Source organism: Wyeomyia smithii, chromosome 1, assembly GCF_029784165.1.
Source record: "Wyeomyia smithii strain HCP4-BCI-WySm-NY-G18 chromosome 1, ASM2978416v1, whole genome shotgun sequence".
NCBI lineage: Eukaryota > Metazoa > Arthropoda > Insecta > Diptera > Culicidae > Wyeomyia > Wyeomyia smithii.
The window spans coordinates 72,868-91,088 of record NC_073694.1 but is presented as its reverse complement, the minus strand read 5'-3'; the positions used below and the strand labels follow the sequence as shown (position 1 = coordinate 91,088).

General features: G+C 37.2%; 1 protein-coding gene across 4 annotated transcripts in view; it reads left to right on the top strand.

Moving 5' to 3' along the window:
* LOC129733840 (neuronal acetylcholine receptor subunit alpha-7) overlaps positions 1-18,221 on the top strand; it is a 124,549-nt gene that overhangs the window by 57,462 nt on the left and 48,866 nt on the right. The window lies entirely within an intron of this gene.

The following is an 18,221-nucleotide window of genomic DNA, read 5'->3' as shown; positions in this document are numbered from 1 at the left end:
AAAAAGGGTTATACTATACTCAACAAGTTATTATTAGCTGGCTTTTATTCATCGTAGAGAAGTAATGGCTCATATATAAAGGTAATCAACTATCAAGTTACTTTTTACATTATATATCCTTGGTGTTGGGCTATGTCATTTTTGCATTTATATAAACCAAACGTGACATAACGTGGTGTAAAGCTGATATTTCTTTTACTCGGGTACATACATATGGGGTGGATACGGTAGGTGTCAGTCAAATTCCGATCCCGCGAGAAAGCTGAGATTCATCGAGTTTTACGAGAGCTTTCCGCATGCGTTTTGATTGAAGCAAACTTTTACGGGGAGTGTTTTCAAGGGTGGATGTTTTTTACTATATATATCAAGAAACAAAAATCACTGTCTGAGATTCCACGTCTGTTTTGTTGGCGTGACAAAAAAGAAGGTTTTTTTCAATTCTTTTTCCAGCTAGCGTTGTGTTCTGCGCATTTCCATTCTGATTTTATCTACAGAGTAATTGTAACTAATATTCGCAACTAAAACTGTGAAATTGGTGGTATGATCTTTGAGAAAAAAATTAACATAAAAAAACACATTCATAGTAGCTGTTTAGTAATCTTTAAGACATCCAGACATTTTTACACAAATATTAATACAACAATAATAAGGAATAAAAGTTCTACTCTACATCCCGCTCAACACCTTGACTGCTAGTAAATAGTCCCGCTTAACATGATATGCATCACTATCCCCTTGTTTAGTCTATTCATCATCATCACCATCTTCCTAGTAGCCCACAGCGGACATCGAAAATTCATCACTCCATGAAACTCCATCATGTTATCGTTGATGGTAGTGTCAGCCTCCTAATAACCCCTGTGGGAAGTTAAACAATCTCAAAAGAGAAATACAAAATTGCTTTAATCTAATCCTGTAGACTGAATAAAACATGCTCTCCTTCCTCGACCCCACATCCGCGTTACCCACTGTCGAAAAGAGCGAAGACTAGTCAAACGGAATAGGTTTGTCGTGCGAGCCTGGCTCGATGGAGCGAGTGATGAAATGATCCGTTTTCGCATAAATGAATACCAATTACTATGTGGCTTGTTGCGCCTCCTGTCGAAACCTAAACTGTCACTCACTTTGTCATCGTTTGCAAAACCTGTATGGTGAACTATATAAGCTGTCGTTTAGCCAGAAAACAGAGATGAACAAGGACGATTTGGGAACCGTGCCAAGAAAAAATAAAACTAAAGAAACTTCGTTCGACAGTGTTGACAGTCGAATAGCATTCATCTTAAAGTTGTTAATAGAACGAGAAACGTCGTCTCGTGGGAAACATAAGTGGTCAGCGAGCAAACTTATGTCCAAATGTCACTTTTTTACTTTAGTGTTATGTTTTTGGTTCGGATCCTGGGCTGCAGGAGAGACAGAGAAAACCCAATGTATACGACTATACATCGAGGGGCTGATCCAACTGTGTATAAAGATATCCTATTTTGTTTTCTCTTTGACAAAAGTTATACAGATCCAAAGTCTGCAACTTTCAAAAGGCAATTCAGAAACACATAGGTTATCTTTCAGATAAATATTTATCAACAGTTTTTGGAAACTTTTTGTGCTCCTTTACAGTTGGCAATACTGCAAATCCCTAAAAGATGGTACATTGTTTCTAATTGTTACATAATCCTTTACTCATTCAATAACAACAACACAGCAACATTCTGTTAAAGAGTTATAAAAATATGAAAACATAGCCTTGAAATTAATAAAAATATAAGAATTGAGTTGGAGATATATGTTAGAAAGCTTTGAAGCTTAATATTTTCGGTGCATTTATATTGTCTCAAATTAGAAATTTTACTCCTTCACTATAACAGATTTCGTTTCGCCAGTTTGACCAGTTTTTATTGTAGAAAAAGAACTCACTCCTTTATAAGCACTTTTTTGATTCGGAAGAAGCTAGCATACTATTCAACTAATTCTATGTAATTAAGGTGCTAAACTTTGGAACAATTCTTTCAGCTTTATTTTTATTAATCGTGCAGTGCAATGTGGTGGTGTTGTCATATACATACCTTTTTCTGCCCAACTATACGCATTTTAATTCAGGTCTAAAATATAAATCCAATAATCCAACATGATAATTTAGTATTATAAAAACGAACCCTCGATGATGAGTGCGATCCACTTACTTCGTATTAAAATTGAGTGGAAATCGCTTACTCACACAAAATAAAACTTTCCTCAGATCTATTGTGCTTCTACATGTCGAAAAAAATAACAATAATAAAACTGCTCCACCCTTCCAACACTCGGAAATTCCAATTTTTCACCCTGGCATTGTGCAGGCAATTGTCTAGAAGAAACACAATACATATACCTTTATTAAAACACTTACTGACATGATTTATGAGCATCGTTAAAAATAATTTGAATACTGCGGAGATATTCTGAGTTCGCTTTCTACAAAGCACCGCAACCACTTCTGGCTGAAAGTCTGTCGGATTTGGAGCAGCTTTCTGTTACTTTTTGTTTCTTTCGCTTTCGTCTGTCGAGCCATAGTCGAGCGCCCCAGAGCTTCCACTGTTTTGCATTGTAAAATTGTTGAACCTTCAGTAGCGGGAATTGTTATACCGAGTTGCTGTTGCTGTGGAAAAAAGGAAACACGTAGCAGAATACAACATACTTCCGCATTATCTGTGGGAGGTGTAGCACGAAAAACAGGAGTTTGTCTCTTCAAAGCACGGCGCGGAATGCAAAAAAACGAAAATGAAAACCTCCGCAGCCAGCTTCGTTCTGCTAAACTCTCTAAGACAATTTATTAGCAAAGACACACATTCGGCCAAACAAAATAAAAAGTTAGCCAAACCAGACAAAACAGTGTGGCATTCTGACTCACTGACTCATGGACTTAATGACCATGTCCAAAGCTTGATGGGTGCAGATTTTTTTCGTTTACGAGTGACAACAACGACGACATCCACGGCAAGGTATTATATTTTGTCGGAAGTGAACAGAATGACTATTCGGCAACTGCTTTGAAAAAGCACTCCAGCAATAACGGCTGACGAAGACAAAGGAGACTGGAGGCAAAACGATGACAAGCAATTTAATTGGTTGGGAATTGATTGTAATTTATCATAACACAAACCCGAAACAATCCTCCTAGCGGTGTTATCTGACCCTACGACCCTACTCGCTGCCTTATTTACTATTAGCTCTAAATTGATTGGCACAAAGAGTTGTTTGAATCAGCAAATTAAATTCTCGATAACCTACAAATTACCTGTAACTAAAATATACAACTGAAATAGTGGTGGACAGGTTTTTAGGGAAAAATATCTTTTAAAGGGACTTTTCACAATACATAATATTTTTATTTTATTTAATCAGGCTGTTCAGTTATCAACATTATTTTCACTAGAAGATTTTTAAACCCAACTATCATAGCATTCAAAATTTCAAGAATTGCCTCTTAGAGCTCAATTTGAGAGCTCTATATATACACAGTACTAATAACTTGGCACTGCTCGAGTAAGTATCATTTAAAGCACAAAGGTCGGGTTCAAAATGATACTTGACTATAAACGTGTCGAGGCCACTCACTCTACTCACTCGATCAATGGTGGTTGAGTAATTATTTTATGGCCCACCTGCTGAACTTTATTTTTCGTAGTTTCTACTATCATATTTTCGGTTAATTGTATTTTCTATCTTCATTACTACATTTACTCTTTGAACCAGAAATTAATATTTTTGTTTATCTTTAACTTAATTTTTTTTTCAATTGTATCTCGCAAACAAAACATCTTACTTCTTTGAGAAAAAGCGAGCTGAAGCAACTGGCTAAAAAGGTAAACAATAAGGTGCCATTAGAAGATGCTATGAATTTTCCTAACACCATATATCCTAAAGAAGTTTTGTGGTACAGAAACATCTGCTAATCGTCTTTCCGTAAAACACGAAGCAGACGGATATATGCCAAATGGTTACCAGTTTGAATATATCGACCATTTGGGCTTCCTTTCTCCGGTGAGCAAAAGCCCCAGTTGGACCGTTTTGTGATGAAATATGGCATTCCACATTCTATCGTAATTCACACCGACGGCGGCAGCGTCGTCCCGTCGCCGTCATTCGATTGGCGGGAAACTTGCGGCAACTGTATTGCAAGATGTTGCCTTGAACGTGAGTGGAAACAATTTGTAATTTTGATAGGCCAGCTCTTTTCGACAGTTCTTGTCCTCTCTACTTGGCAAACATTTATTCTTTGGTGCGCTCGCAAGGTGCAATAAAATAAAATCACCATCTGGTAAATGACCAAAGGGTTTGGATTTAATAGCTTTTTTCATAATTTTATACATGAACAGTACGATGCAGACGAGTGAAAAGAAGACATTTCCTATATCTACCTAGAGGGATACAAGTGCATGAGGAAAATCAAGCTTTTAACTAGTATAAGTTTGTAGTTTAATAGCAATGCCTAAAACCACATTTTTCCTCAAATCATGACCTTTATTATTTTACTTTTAAATCGCCCCTTAATTTTTTTAGAGATTTCCAATTTTCAGTAGTAGGGTAAGGAACGGCTTAAGCAGTGGCGCCTATTTTAATCAGGTGAAATAAACGGGCCTCAATCTCCTTAATTTTGATCAATATCGACAATTTCAATGATGATAATGAAAACTCTGATTAACTTGTTGTCTTACGAATACATAAAATATCTCCAAAAAACATTAAACGAAAAAAGTCAACCAAAATTGCAGCTATTTGGGTGCTATTTGGGTGTTGAAGAAAATCCCCCGGCAAAACAGATGCAAACTGCTTAAATGGTTCGGGGTGATGAAATTTGTGGCCCTCGATAGGGAACTTCGATTGATTATTGTTAAAGTTAAAGCTAAGTCGGTTTTGAAATCTGAAAACAACTGCTGACAGAGAAAAATATAAAGAACAAATTGATATACTTATGTTTGTATTTCACCTTATAGATTTTGAGTATTTTGTCTCAATACAAAGGCGGCGCAAATTAGGTTTAAAGGTTCGGGTCGGATTCGGTTTCAATCGAAAAAACAAATATTCGGGTTCGGGTCGAGTACGGGGTTGAAAAATATCAATTCCGACCATCTCTAATCTAAAATGCAGATACAATGTTTTTCATGATAAAAAAATCGAAGGTATGTTTGTGCTTCGCAAAAGGGGTTGCAAAGCCAAGAAGGTTGGGAACCACTGATCTAATTTATGATGGCTGCCAAGAAGCTGTATGATAAACCGGTCGCGCTTACTGCTGAAATATGAATTGTTTGATTGCTGCCACCACTAGCCTATATTACTATCGAAGACATCGTAACCATCGATTGTTAAATTTTATGATTTCTAACTCTTATCTAACCCTAACTGTCGCTGGTCGGAGAGGGAAACAAAAATTTATCTACCCCAACGTCGTTCCAGTCTACCAGCTTAGAACGGTTTATTTGGCTTGAAAGCCGTTCGCTGTAACTTACGCGATAGCTATTTAGTGTCACAAAGTCAGCGTCGTCGGTGCCACTATGGCTCTGTAAAAGCTTTTTACTCAATAAACTGTCCGGCCGATAGCATCGTCATGGAAGAATTGACTACGACATTTGATGGAGTAAATGGCAAATACAATTGACGTAAATTTTTAACAGAAATCGCGGGATTTATGGATCTCCAACAACTCGGTCGTAAGATTTTGACACTACCGACGCCTGCAATTTGCCGCTAATTCGGTTTAATGTGATGGTAAATTGAACTCAACGGGTAGTGCTTCCCGCACGATACTAATTACGATAACGCGATATTGGCAAGTAAAATGGCTTCAGACTCCATCAATTCTAATAACAGTCGGATTAAGGGGTGAGTAATAAGTTTTGTTCATTACTATTTACGGCAAGCTATGGGTCATTGAAACTTTCCAAAATAAATAGGTAATTAAAACATTTGATTGCTTCCATTTACGAAAAAGTTACTTTTTATTCAAATTCATTACCAACTGGCAAGCACAACGGTTACGTAATTATGGCTTTTCGATAAACCCTTTCGTAAAAAGCGCACAAAGCTACTCTTTTTACCATTTTTTTTAATTCTATCATGCGACCATCCGCGCTAAAGCTTGTTTCCTTGATGAGCCGTCAATCGATTGAAGCATAAAATTGAAAGTATTCCATCGTTTCGCTGTGAGCATATTGCAAATCCAAAGTATCAGGCCTTTCGAAATAAAATGCTTATTTTCCAGTTGCCACTTAATTTTCTGGAAAAGAAAAAGAGGGGACTAACCTGAGCTGAGTCACATGTGAGTAGCTTTCCAACATACGACACGCGTTCATTTATATGCTATGAGCGATAAGTTACATTACGAAAGGTATATCATAAATCTTGAAATTGAATTCGAATACTAATGGCAAATACGCGAGAAAGCAACTACTAGCAACGTAATACGGGGCTCTCATGGACCGTTATTATAAAAAATACGGTGCTCTCATGGACCGTTATTATAAAAAAATCAGAACGGTGAACGTCATTTGTTCGTTATGATGTTCTTGATGAAGAAGTTACAACCTTTTCAAAGCGAAAGGCTTGTCTTTTGCCTATGTAAACTGTTTATAAGTAGGCAAAATATCTACCTATAAAAAGCCTATAAAAAGCTACTATAAAAAGCTACTGAAATCTGAAAGACTAAAACCAGTTACTGGTCGAGTTTGTATGAATTTCCTCAGAATATCGGCCATTTCAACATAATATGTACATAGCCCAAAAACGCTACAACGATTTTGTTTTTTAAGTTTACCCAGAGATGAAGAACATCATAACAAACAAACTAACTTTAAGTGTACCCAGAGATGAAGAATATCATAACAAACAAACTGGCATTCGACGTTTTGATGGTATTTTTTTTATAACATCGGTCTTTGGGAGATATCAATATTCCACCTGCATACCGTTGACGTTGATGATGATGTTAACGACAGAAGCGGATTTCCTCAGTGATTTTCATGCAAATGAGGTAATCTGGGGTAAAAATGGATGGTAAAATACATTTTCACGGAATAATTTTCTTCGTTGAGAATCTGGAATCTGAAAACAAAGTATGCGGTGAATTGAAAAAAACCTGAATCTTAACTCTAATAAGACGTAACACCATAAAATTTGTTATTTGCTTGCGAACAACTACTAAATACACAACAAATTTGGAAAGATAATGTTATGTTCTTCAATCATAAAGGTAAAAGATGCGGATCATGAAACCGCTACCAAAACCGAACCAAAACAGCACACCGATAACGAGAAACCGTGCAATTATCACACGAAAATCCAGTCCCAAAATAACATGTCAAAATTTAGGGTTCGTTCAAAAGGTCAAAAACAAAACACTTCGGTTAGCGACGAATCACACCGCGGAAAGACGGTCGATTCGAATCACTAGAGCGAGTTAATTTTCTCTGGATTGATTAATTCACCTTCCGAAATATCAGGTACGAAGGGATGAAACTGTAATGGAATCACATAACCCCTTAATGTCCTCATGTTACTAAAGTCAGAGCAGGATTTAAAAGTTAATCTTAACAGAAAAAAAAATTACAAACATTCGTTGGTTCCCACAAAAATGCAAATTTTATCTCATCGCAATATACGTTATAGTAGCAAAATAGCGGGCGCGGATAGTCAATCTCCGATACTTCATGATCATCGTCATTGATACAAAAGCATTGGAGAGCAATGAAAGCAAAAGTTTATTCTAAGTGGGTGCCCACAAAGAGGTCTCCTTTCCCTGCGGCTACTGCTCGCGACAACACTGACTGACCGTCAATGATCCGATAAAACGAAGCCGTTTCCCCAGTAAGGGAACTGTGGGTAAAATGAACAGGGGTGGTAAAATGGACACCCGTTTAAATCTCGACTATTAAGTTGAAAAATAGTGCAAACTTCTTTGGCACCTTCTCTTAGAGGCACTAGAAGTTATTTGAGACGAAGTATGCGACATGATACAGTCAAACAGTCAAAATAATAAACAAAAACAAAAAACACGTGTAGATTCGTGCTGGTGATGTTATTTTTGGCTTACAAAAAATATGTTTTTTTCTAGTGTAAAACAGTATTTTATAACGATTTTTCTGCAAATATCTGTACTCAGACTACTAACCAGCAGAAATCATCAAAGGTTAGTAATTGTTTAAATGATTTCCTCGATATGTTTAGGTATTTTCAATAATATGTAAAAAAAAAAATGATAAAATGGACAGCCCATGGTGATGGTGAAAAAATTGTGTTAGTTTCCATTGAAAAATCTAGATGCTTTGTGTTTATATCAGAAAAACGCAAAGGTAAACTCGGACCGATGAACAGATGACCGCGGCTAAACGTACCGTTGAATGCGGAATGTCCGTAAAAAAAGCTTCCGCCATTTCTCAGTTTCTTGCGGATAAGGTCATATATTGTTATTAATTCTACGATAAACGGTGAAAATTGAACTGTTGGTTAATGCGTGAGTGTGTCACGTGTTATGGAACAACATTTTACTATCTGTAAAGGGATAATTATTATTCACGCCCAAGGTGTTCATTTTACCACCTGCCTATGTTCATTTCACCCACACGTGTTCATTTTACCCCCAAAAAACTGCTTTCGAAAATGCTCGTGAAAACTACGGAAAATACTATGTTTGAGTACTTTTTTTTTGTATTAATCATTAGTGGCTCAGTTAATGAGCGCTATCGACTCATAGTTGTAGTGTAAAACTGTGGAGGAAATTGGGAAATGGCTTAGGGTGTCCATTTTATCACCCCTTCCCCTAAGTGTAAGCGAACGAACGAAAAGTCAACATTATAATGGTCTTATCGATTTAACTTTCGATAATAAATCTGCCTTTATTGTGGATAGCGTGAATCTGTGTAGAAAGTGTCCAGTCTATGGTCGTCACGGCACACACAAGGGCGGGGCAAGAAACACACTTTGAAGACGGTCCAGCTATTGTAAGCGCACTGCATTTCTGGAAGTGTGTATGTATTTGTGTGCCGATAGAATGGGACTGTAAGAGGAAACGTAAGCTTATCCCCTTTTTTCTACGGTTTAAAAAGGACGGCGATGATAATGATGATGATGGTGCTAGCCAGGAGACATACGGAACGGATTGAAACGAGCTTCCGGTGACCACAAAACCAAGCCGATTCGGGCCAAGAGTTGAGCTTAAACCTGCCATCTTCATCATTATTGCACTATGCCTATATATAGGAAAAAGGGTCGATGCTGAAATGATGACGAGATTGCCAACAAGCAAAAGTTTCGTCACTAGTATCTGTTTTACGTAGTTTCTCTGCAGGGTTGATGTTAACGCCCCAGTGAAGTGCAAAAATCATTTAAATTCAACCCTGCTTCCACAATCGAAACAACATACCGACAGTTATGACTACGGAACGATGCTCTACAATGGAGGACGATCCAGATTGCCGTGGGAAACGACCTGACACATCACTAGTGCTAAGGGGTCGTTCAAAAATTACGTAAGCATAATTTTCCCCTTTTTCAAAAGTCCCCTCCCCCCCTTGTAAGACATCGTAAGATTTTATGATACCCCCCCTCCCCCAAGTAAGATCCTACTATATATAGGGTAATCGCTACATTATTCATCTCAACAGGTTGGTGCACCTATATTCATCTTATTTCTCTCATTTGTCCAATTTACCGTTAAATTTCTACAAATTTTGAAAGTTAATATATTTGCTTCTCGATTTTCTCAAGTGGCTGAAAGTTTTACGTTGAAAATATGGTAAAATTAGACGATAAATTGATCAAAAAGGCGTAATGAGATGAATATAGGTACTGAGATAAATATGGTAGCGGTTCCCTTACTATATATAGATTTTTATTATAGTATTATCATCCTGAAGCAAGCACAATACTTCGTTTGAATTCGAGTTAATCGTCCTTTCGTAATTTTCGTTTTTATGAATTTTACCGTCCATACTTTCATGAACATGGTTATTTGGACCAGGGTTGATATTTGTTGACACTCTCAAGTGAAAGTGAAAAAAAGCATCCATAAACGTTATTTTTTTACAATCCTTTCAGAGTTCTCCTTATCCGCTTTTTGCATGGAAGTGAACAGTCAAAACACTTGATTATATTTCATGCGATGGAAGCAAGACAACAAAATCAGTTTATCAGTAACGGAGATTGTCAAGGCATCGGTCAGTGTCAGTGAATAAGTGTTTCGGTGAGGTTCATTTTGGTTGAGTGGACTGTTTGTTTTTCTTTTTCGCTTTGAAGTGAAGATCATTTGGTTGGATTTGTCGTCAAATTTTATTCCGTAACCGTGAAGGATGCGCGCGATCTATTTCATCTGAGTATAACAGCACGTTACTAGGACGAAAATCTAGTGTATCTGAAAGAGTGCTGCGATCATTGGAAGTGAAAATTGAAAATGATTGGCTGTAATTTTCGAAGAATTTTGCTAGGGAAAATGACTTTTATCAGCACTGATTTGGACAGCTGCATTAACAATGTTTTTCTTACGTAAGATTATCAATTAACCCCCCTCCCTCCCTTGTCAGACAGCACACCCCCCTCCCCCCGCTATTTGCTTACGTAGTTATTCAACGGCCCTTAAAGGCGCTGACTCTAAGGCACTGGACTGCAGTTCGTAGTTTGCTGATTGCAGCAGTAACGATCGATTCGTTAGAAACTGTGTCGAACTTAGAATGCTATGCAGCTGAGTTTACCAGTAGGCCACAGGATAAGCCCTGAATCTGAAGGAAAGTTTTTATCACCAGAACCAGCAATGCATTCGTTATTTCATTGGGGTTTTCCTTTCCTTTATTCATTCACTTGCCTTAAAATCTTCGCTATTTACTTTGCGGACAGTCAGAAAAAGTTTGATTGTGTTTGGCCAGGATTTACCCATTTTCTGCCAGCGATTGTCAACAGATCAAAACATGCATCATTTATATCCGAGTGCTATTTCTAACAAAATTTGGTTGCAGATTTTAATTTCTCCTATGACTGACTCTACAAGGCTCTAATTTTGTTTCCATTTCACGTCAGCACTTTAAAATTCTACGTCAAAACAAGAAAAACGACCAACACCAGACTGCATACTTTTACTTCTCATTATGCGCTTTTGATTCACGATTTGGTTGTCTGCTCTCATGGCACACAAGCACAAATGCAAACTAACACACTTAATATATGCACTCGCACTCTACCTCAGTGCACTTCAGTACTCACGAGAGTGGTCCTTTTCATTTAAACTTTCACGACTATTATTTCAAACTTTTATTTCACGCCCCTGGCAGCCATTCATAAACTTGGTTTCACTGCCCTCCATTACCTGCGAAAGCAAAAACTAAATGATAAAAACTGAATGAAATACAGTGTTCGTATGGGCCATAAATAGGATTTCTAGGTTTGTACAGGAACTTTTCGGTTGTTTTTGACTAGCGGCACAGCGAAACAGTTTTACGTTATATTGAAAAAAGTGAAAAATCTATCTCAGTTTGCCGAATTAAACAATAAAACTAGAGCTGGATTTGCGATTGTGGGGGTACCGATACAAAACGAAACCTTTCTCTGATCATACATATTTAGGACCTGCTAGTCCACATAAGCACTGATGATGGTTGCGGCAAGCAAAATGCGTATCTGCGAACGGTGTGAAAGGGTATTCGATCTTTTGTAGTAGAATTAAATGGAAACATAGCCTATTCTCAATATTCAGTTTTGTTATAATTTCTGGCATTTTGACATCTAAAGGGAATGAATGAAAAACACAACCCGAAACTAAAGGTTTTTCAAATAACAAGCTTTTATTACATTTATGTTTTACCATTCTGATCGAGTTCTTCGCTGAAAACTTCAATTATATTATCAAAACTCAATTGCTTCAGTGTATTGTGTGCGCACTTATTCATGTCAAATTTGACTGCTTTTCTTTTTTCATAGTCGTTACGCAACCTATTTTTAATCAGTTTCATTTTCGAACAACGCCTTTCCCCAGTTGCGTTCGAAATCATTAAAATCGAATCCATACGAATACCACGGATGGTTTCGGTTTCGAAAAATGGTTCTGGTTTCGAAAAAATGGTATATCTCGGGATTGACTCATATATCCTTGGGGCGGTAGTTATTTCAATGTAGTTCCAGCGCTTACGAACACATTTTGCATATTGATGTTCAAAATCAAATATTTTAAGAGTCCTAAAAAATCTGCACAGTTTTTTCTGAGCTTTCGAAGAAAATAAAAACGTTAGTAGTATTCAAAAATTCACTCTCCTCTTGATTTTTTTTAGCATTGACTTCAACCTTAACGGTGGACCCAAAAATGACGATGATGAAGATAAATGACGAACCATAAATCCCTGCATTCATTTTATTTATGCGGCTGGTGTGGCCTCGTGAAAATCTGCGATGCTTATGCTCTCCGACCGAGGTAGCAGCAGTAGGGTTTCGGTTACCAATTCCTCATTACCCAGTGCTGCCACTGCTGTACGGTTGATGGATGAGTCTCGCAGTCACTTTTTGTAAGCACGCTTAAATTGGCCACTATGACAGTGGGAAATATGATTGTAGGGTCGGTAGAAGGCAGTAGAACCAACATCCTTATCGGTTCAAGGCGAGTCAGTTACATCGATGTTAGACACCGAAGAAATCCCTGAGGTAAAATGTAGTTAGGTCACAACATACGATAGCAATTAGGTAGTTTGAAAACAAAATAGACTAATCTTACTAATTGTTATGTCGGCTACCACGACAACAATCGAAACACCCCTTATTTGTGTTTTGTAACCAGCCTGACCAATTACGGAGAAGTGGAAAATCTCTTCATCACCACTCGCATAATCTGTTAATTGCTGACGTTTGCGATTTCGTCGGAAAGTTGCTCTTCCTTAATGAAAACGAGCAATGCTGACTATTATGAGGAAAAATCGTTGCTGATTTTTTGGTCTTTAACTATTACATAGCGTAGTCATCCAATACGGCCTTCTGGATAATGCACGAAAAACGTTTCTTTGCCAATTATTATCTCAAGTAAACACTATACTATAACAAAACACGCAGGGTAATTTAATTGGCGTTGGCACACCAATCGTATGATATAACCCGAACGTAACATTAGTTGGGCATTGCGTACAAAAGTTCCAAATTGGCATAACTTTGTGAAAAAGAGATATAGTGGAAATGTTAGCACAAGAAAGTTGAATAGTGGAAATGTTTTTCTCTTCCAAAACCGAAAATTGCCTGGACCTGTTCACCCTCTCGAACAGACTACATGCTGCAACAACTTGACTCCGGTGATCAATTGGCCGTACACCGACTATTTGGTCGAAAGGAGGATGAACTGCACGGTATTAATTGGCCAGGGCTTAGGCCAAGACAGAAAATCGTTCGTTAGTTGCCTTCTCACTTCCCTTCTTAGCAAATCTCGTTCCTTGTTGCGTTTCATCCTTAATGGTACTGTGCACTATGGTGTGTGGTAAGATCGTTCCTAATTATTTGTTCCATTGAACTACGATAGGTAGTGCTACTGTGGTCGAAAGTTTCACTTTGCTGTTGTTGCTGTGCGATACCTATCCAATCCCTGTTGGTTGGTGACTAATTTGGCCAACATTATATGGATGTTATGATTGTGTTCGTTAGCATAAAGGACACGTTACGGCTGCGTTTGCGGCAATTTGACAGTTAGCCCATACGGTCTGTCAAATTAACATCACGCGTCGTCATTAACGTGTTTAGGCCTTAACGCTTAATAAAATGGATAGCTCAAAATTCCCCTGCAATATAAGTGCAGAATGAAATGCCAAAGTATATCTTAATATTTTTAAAACAATGTTAGCTTTCCTAGGTTTTTTCTCCTGGTCTCTGCGCAAGAATATTTTTTTGACATACGGAAGATGAAGACGCCAAAGTCTTGATAAGATCAATGACTACCGGTAAAAGTGTAGTTCTTCCCGGTGAAATACAGGTGATCATAACTAAAAAGTTTCACCTAAGAGAAATTTTCTCTAACGTTTATGCCTTTCTCCTAGAAAGGTATAGCAATCACTGGCACAACCAAGGATATTAAAGTGCTTCAAAATGGCTCCGAATGTTATATATCACTCGACTCAGTTCGACGAGCTGAGCGAAATTGGTGTCAAATAAAACGTGTTCAGGAGCTTGTTTAACCGAGATTATCTGTGAATCCAATATAAGCGCGTTGTAATTCCATTGTGATATAATTAACTTTTTTCACTAATGAGAGTCTTTAGTGTCCCTTCAAATCTGAGTCTTTTTCATGCCATCTGAGTCTTTTTCATGCGCCTTCAGTTTTCTGAAAGGTAGGTAATATATAAATATATATATATATATATATATATATATATATATATATATATATATATATATATATATATATATATATATATATATATATATATATATATATATATATATATATATATATATATACATATTAATATTGGTATTTCCGGAATCGACATGGCCTTAAAAATACGAAAATTGATGTCTAACAGTATTTCGAAATCAACTCAGAACTAAAAAAGATGGTAAAATACTGCCCAATATTGACATTTTCAAATCCGGGGTTATACCCAGAATTTTCAAAATCGGTCCAGCCCTCCTTAATAGGAATGAATGAGGTTGGAGAGCGCTTCGTGTATACATACACACGTATACAGAAAATGCTTAGGTCGCCAAGCTAGAATTAATTCGCCATGAAGTTTAGCTGAGTGTTTTGACATGGAGTTTATAGTGAGTTTTCCATGTTTGATATCACATGTGATGTGTGGAAGACCAACTTGCATTGTAGGCGATAAAAGAGTTATTTCTTCCTGGTCACTTTCAAGGAATACAGGCCGAAATCGCAATGTTATAATCAAGTTAAAGGTACAGTATCAAATGGGCCTTACATCCTTCTGCTGTTTTTTTTTTTCCTTTGTCACCTCTAGTGCGTTGCGCACAAAGCAGTTTGAAATGAATCTCAACCTGGCAAACAGTGATGAAATACCGATATACACAAAATGTGACGCACATCCACAATGCATGTTCGTGAACCTATCATAGCTTGTCATGTAATATGTTGCCAAAAGGCGTGGATCGAAAAAAGATTTCATCTTTTCTGCTGATTACGATGGTTCGTGACTGCCGCGTGCATGCTGTATGCTGAAAGATGGATGCTTCGTTGTGACTATTTCACAAGAGCCACAGCTTCCTATATGTTTCTGACGTGTCTCAAAGTCGCGACTCTTAAACGCGATAATCAGAACATCGAAAAATTTTAATTAATTTATGGTATAAATGTAATGAAGTCATTTTCGCTGGTGACTTCGATTTGATGAAATTCATCAAAACATGAAACTATCTTAATTACATCAATGGGAATCTTGAGCACCTGATCAATCAGACTTCAAACTCAATTGAATGGGTAGATTCGTGAAAACAAATGTTATTGCATTTCCAGACATCAAAACCGGTTAGCGCCTAAGGATTAGTACCAGTCAATTAAACAATATACTGCAAGCGCGGTAAAGAAGAACCTCGATTAGTGTTTGTCAGATTATCCGACGTTGGCTGAGGTGAATTCGTATCTTCGTCCTCTGCTAAATACGCCCATGATTTTTACTTCTTCCACTATGCCGAATGTGATGCATAGAAGCAATCAGATAAGTGGACTTGAGATGAATTTGAAAGACTTGCTATGTACTGCTGGAGCGAGTTGCTTCGGCATCTCTAAAAATGGACCAGGTGCGGTTGTCAGTAGTTTACAGCAGCAAAAAGGCAGACAGTTTGTCTCGTCTCGCCCTCTTATGCGACACTTGAAGGGTAATTTTAAAATTCTTTGAGATCAGATCTGAGCCAAGCACCATCAAGCAATCGTCAACGTTTCCCCGTTTGTGCATCAGGTGATGATTACTCACGAACGTTTCTGTTCACCATTGAAGCATTAAAATATGAGACTTTTGGGTACAGGTTTTTCCACCCTAAAAATTGAAAAAAAATGAGTTTTAACTTTTGATAATAGAATTAATACTGATGTGAAAATATGCACGAAACATATTTTTCGAGAGGAAAAGTATATGAGCCAACGAATTTCCTAAAAAGTTGTTTACAGTAACAGACAACTTTGGTTCTAGTTTTAAAATAACACTAACAGAGATTGAAAACCATGTGCGAATAGGAAGCATTATTATACATAAAAATAATGATAAAAAGGTGGAGTTTCTGGCATATCAAAATCTTTTACCCAACCCTGGAAATGTTACCTATCTGTTAAAAATGAGCACTCGAATTGAAGGATATCAAGGCGAATGAATGAATCTCAAATATTTGAAAAAATATTTATAACATGTCTATAAAATTCACGATCATGTAATTCGCTCAATCATTACCGCAAAGGAAAAAAATAGTCCTTTGGAAAGTCATAAATCTTTTTCAATAGCCATGAAGAAAGCTTTATTTATATCCCATCGAACCAACTGATAACAGCTTCCTTTCGTCAGGATAAAAGTACCCATTATCCTCTTTTTAACGCGTAAAGTTTTCGAGGAAACTGGTTTCACTTCGAAATGGGTATAGGAAACAAAGTAAAATTGCAGAGGCGCAGGGAAGCAAATTTTTTATGGGCTCATATACAACAATAATGGAAGGCTGCTTGATGAAACCAGACAAGGATAAAAAGCTTGCATAAATGATGAGCTCCAGGCCATTTGCCTTCGTCTGGTGTTCCACTTCTGATGAAGGTGTGTATAATTTACTCTCCCTCTCGTCGCCGGTTAATCCTGACAATAATCTCGCACCGTATCGCAGCAGAGAAGATCTGCATTAATTTTTATGACGTTAGAATAAATAGGTCGAAAAAGTCACCGGATGGCCTATGTTTTACTCCAACCTCTATAAAAATAAAAAAATAGAATGCTTGGTTTGGCGATTAATTTCTCACGTTTTTTTACTGAAACAGGTAAAAAAATGAAATTTCCCCATTTATCGATCGAAAATATCGACTTGGCTTTTGTTTGTTCGCTCAAAAAGTTAAGCACATTTACGATTCCATCTCTAAAACATCGCCTGTTAAGAAAAAAAAAAAAGAGAAATTGTTGAAGAGGTTGTTTATGAGACACGACCGTAAGGCGTCGTACACAAATTACGTAACGCTAAAAACTTAGATTTCAGACCCCCTCCCCCCTATGTAACGATAAGTAACGTTCGATATGACTCCCCCCCCTAAAATTACGTAACGCTGGACAACCTGCCCCCCATCCAAATTTGCAATTTTGAGCAAACATCACAGTTACGTGACGGTCTCAACTACCCCCCCTCCCCCCTATGTAACAATAAGTAAAGCAGACTTGACCCCCCTCCCCTCCCTTCATGCGTTACGTAATTTGTGTACGACGCCTAAGTTAACGTATAACTACGACAGCCATTTGAAAGAAGACAATTTTCATGACGCTTTCGAGTTTTCCGGTTTTTTAAATTGGACCCTTGGATATGTTGCCATAAGACGTAACTCTACGTCAAAAGGCTAAAAGGTACGCGGCATAGAATGGACTAAATGAGTTGACATATGGTTATTTATTTGTTATGGCCTATTTGCATTCGGTTATTAATAAATATATCAGGTATTTATTTCCTTTTTATGTCAATGAATGCCAATTTCCTCGAGTTGCGCACGTTTTCTTATTTTTTAAATGTTGGTGGACACACAATACAGACTACATGGTATCAATTTTTTTAAAAACAATATGATATTTTGCATAGCAATTATTTTATGTTACACTGAAATTATTAACAACGCAATTTTACTTGCCTAAATTTAATGTTGCCCTGATTTCTTTGACATTATTACTATCATCATATCACCGGTAGCGGGTTCCTTTCCAAGGTATGTACTGTCTGTTTAATCTGAAAGCAGTTAGAGTCCTACATAATTGAATTCCACGAGCATACGGTGCACAAACATGTATAGAACAAGAATGACTGTTTGCGTGTTTGATATATTCCGACATTTTGTTAATTTTATTTTATTTTGCCGTTCTCTTGCCAAGAGAGAGAAGTAAACCTAGCAACAATGTATGATGTTGATCACCAATTAGATTCGGTGAGGCGATAACGTTGTTTTTATTTATTAAATGTGGTCTTACGTAATAAAACGCGTGTTAAAAAGTTCCTGTTGAGAGTCTTAGTTGCAAAAAATGCACTGAAAATATATGACTTGAAATGAGACTGGTGTT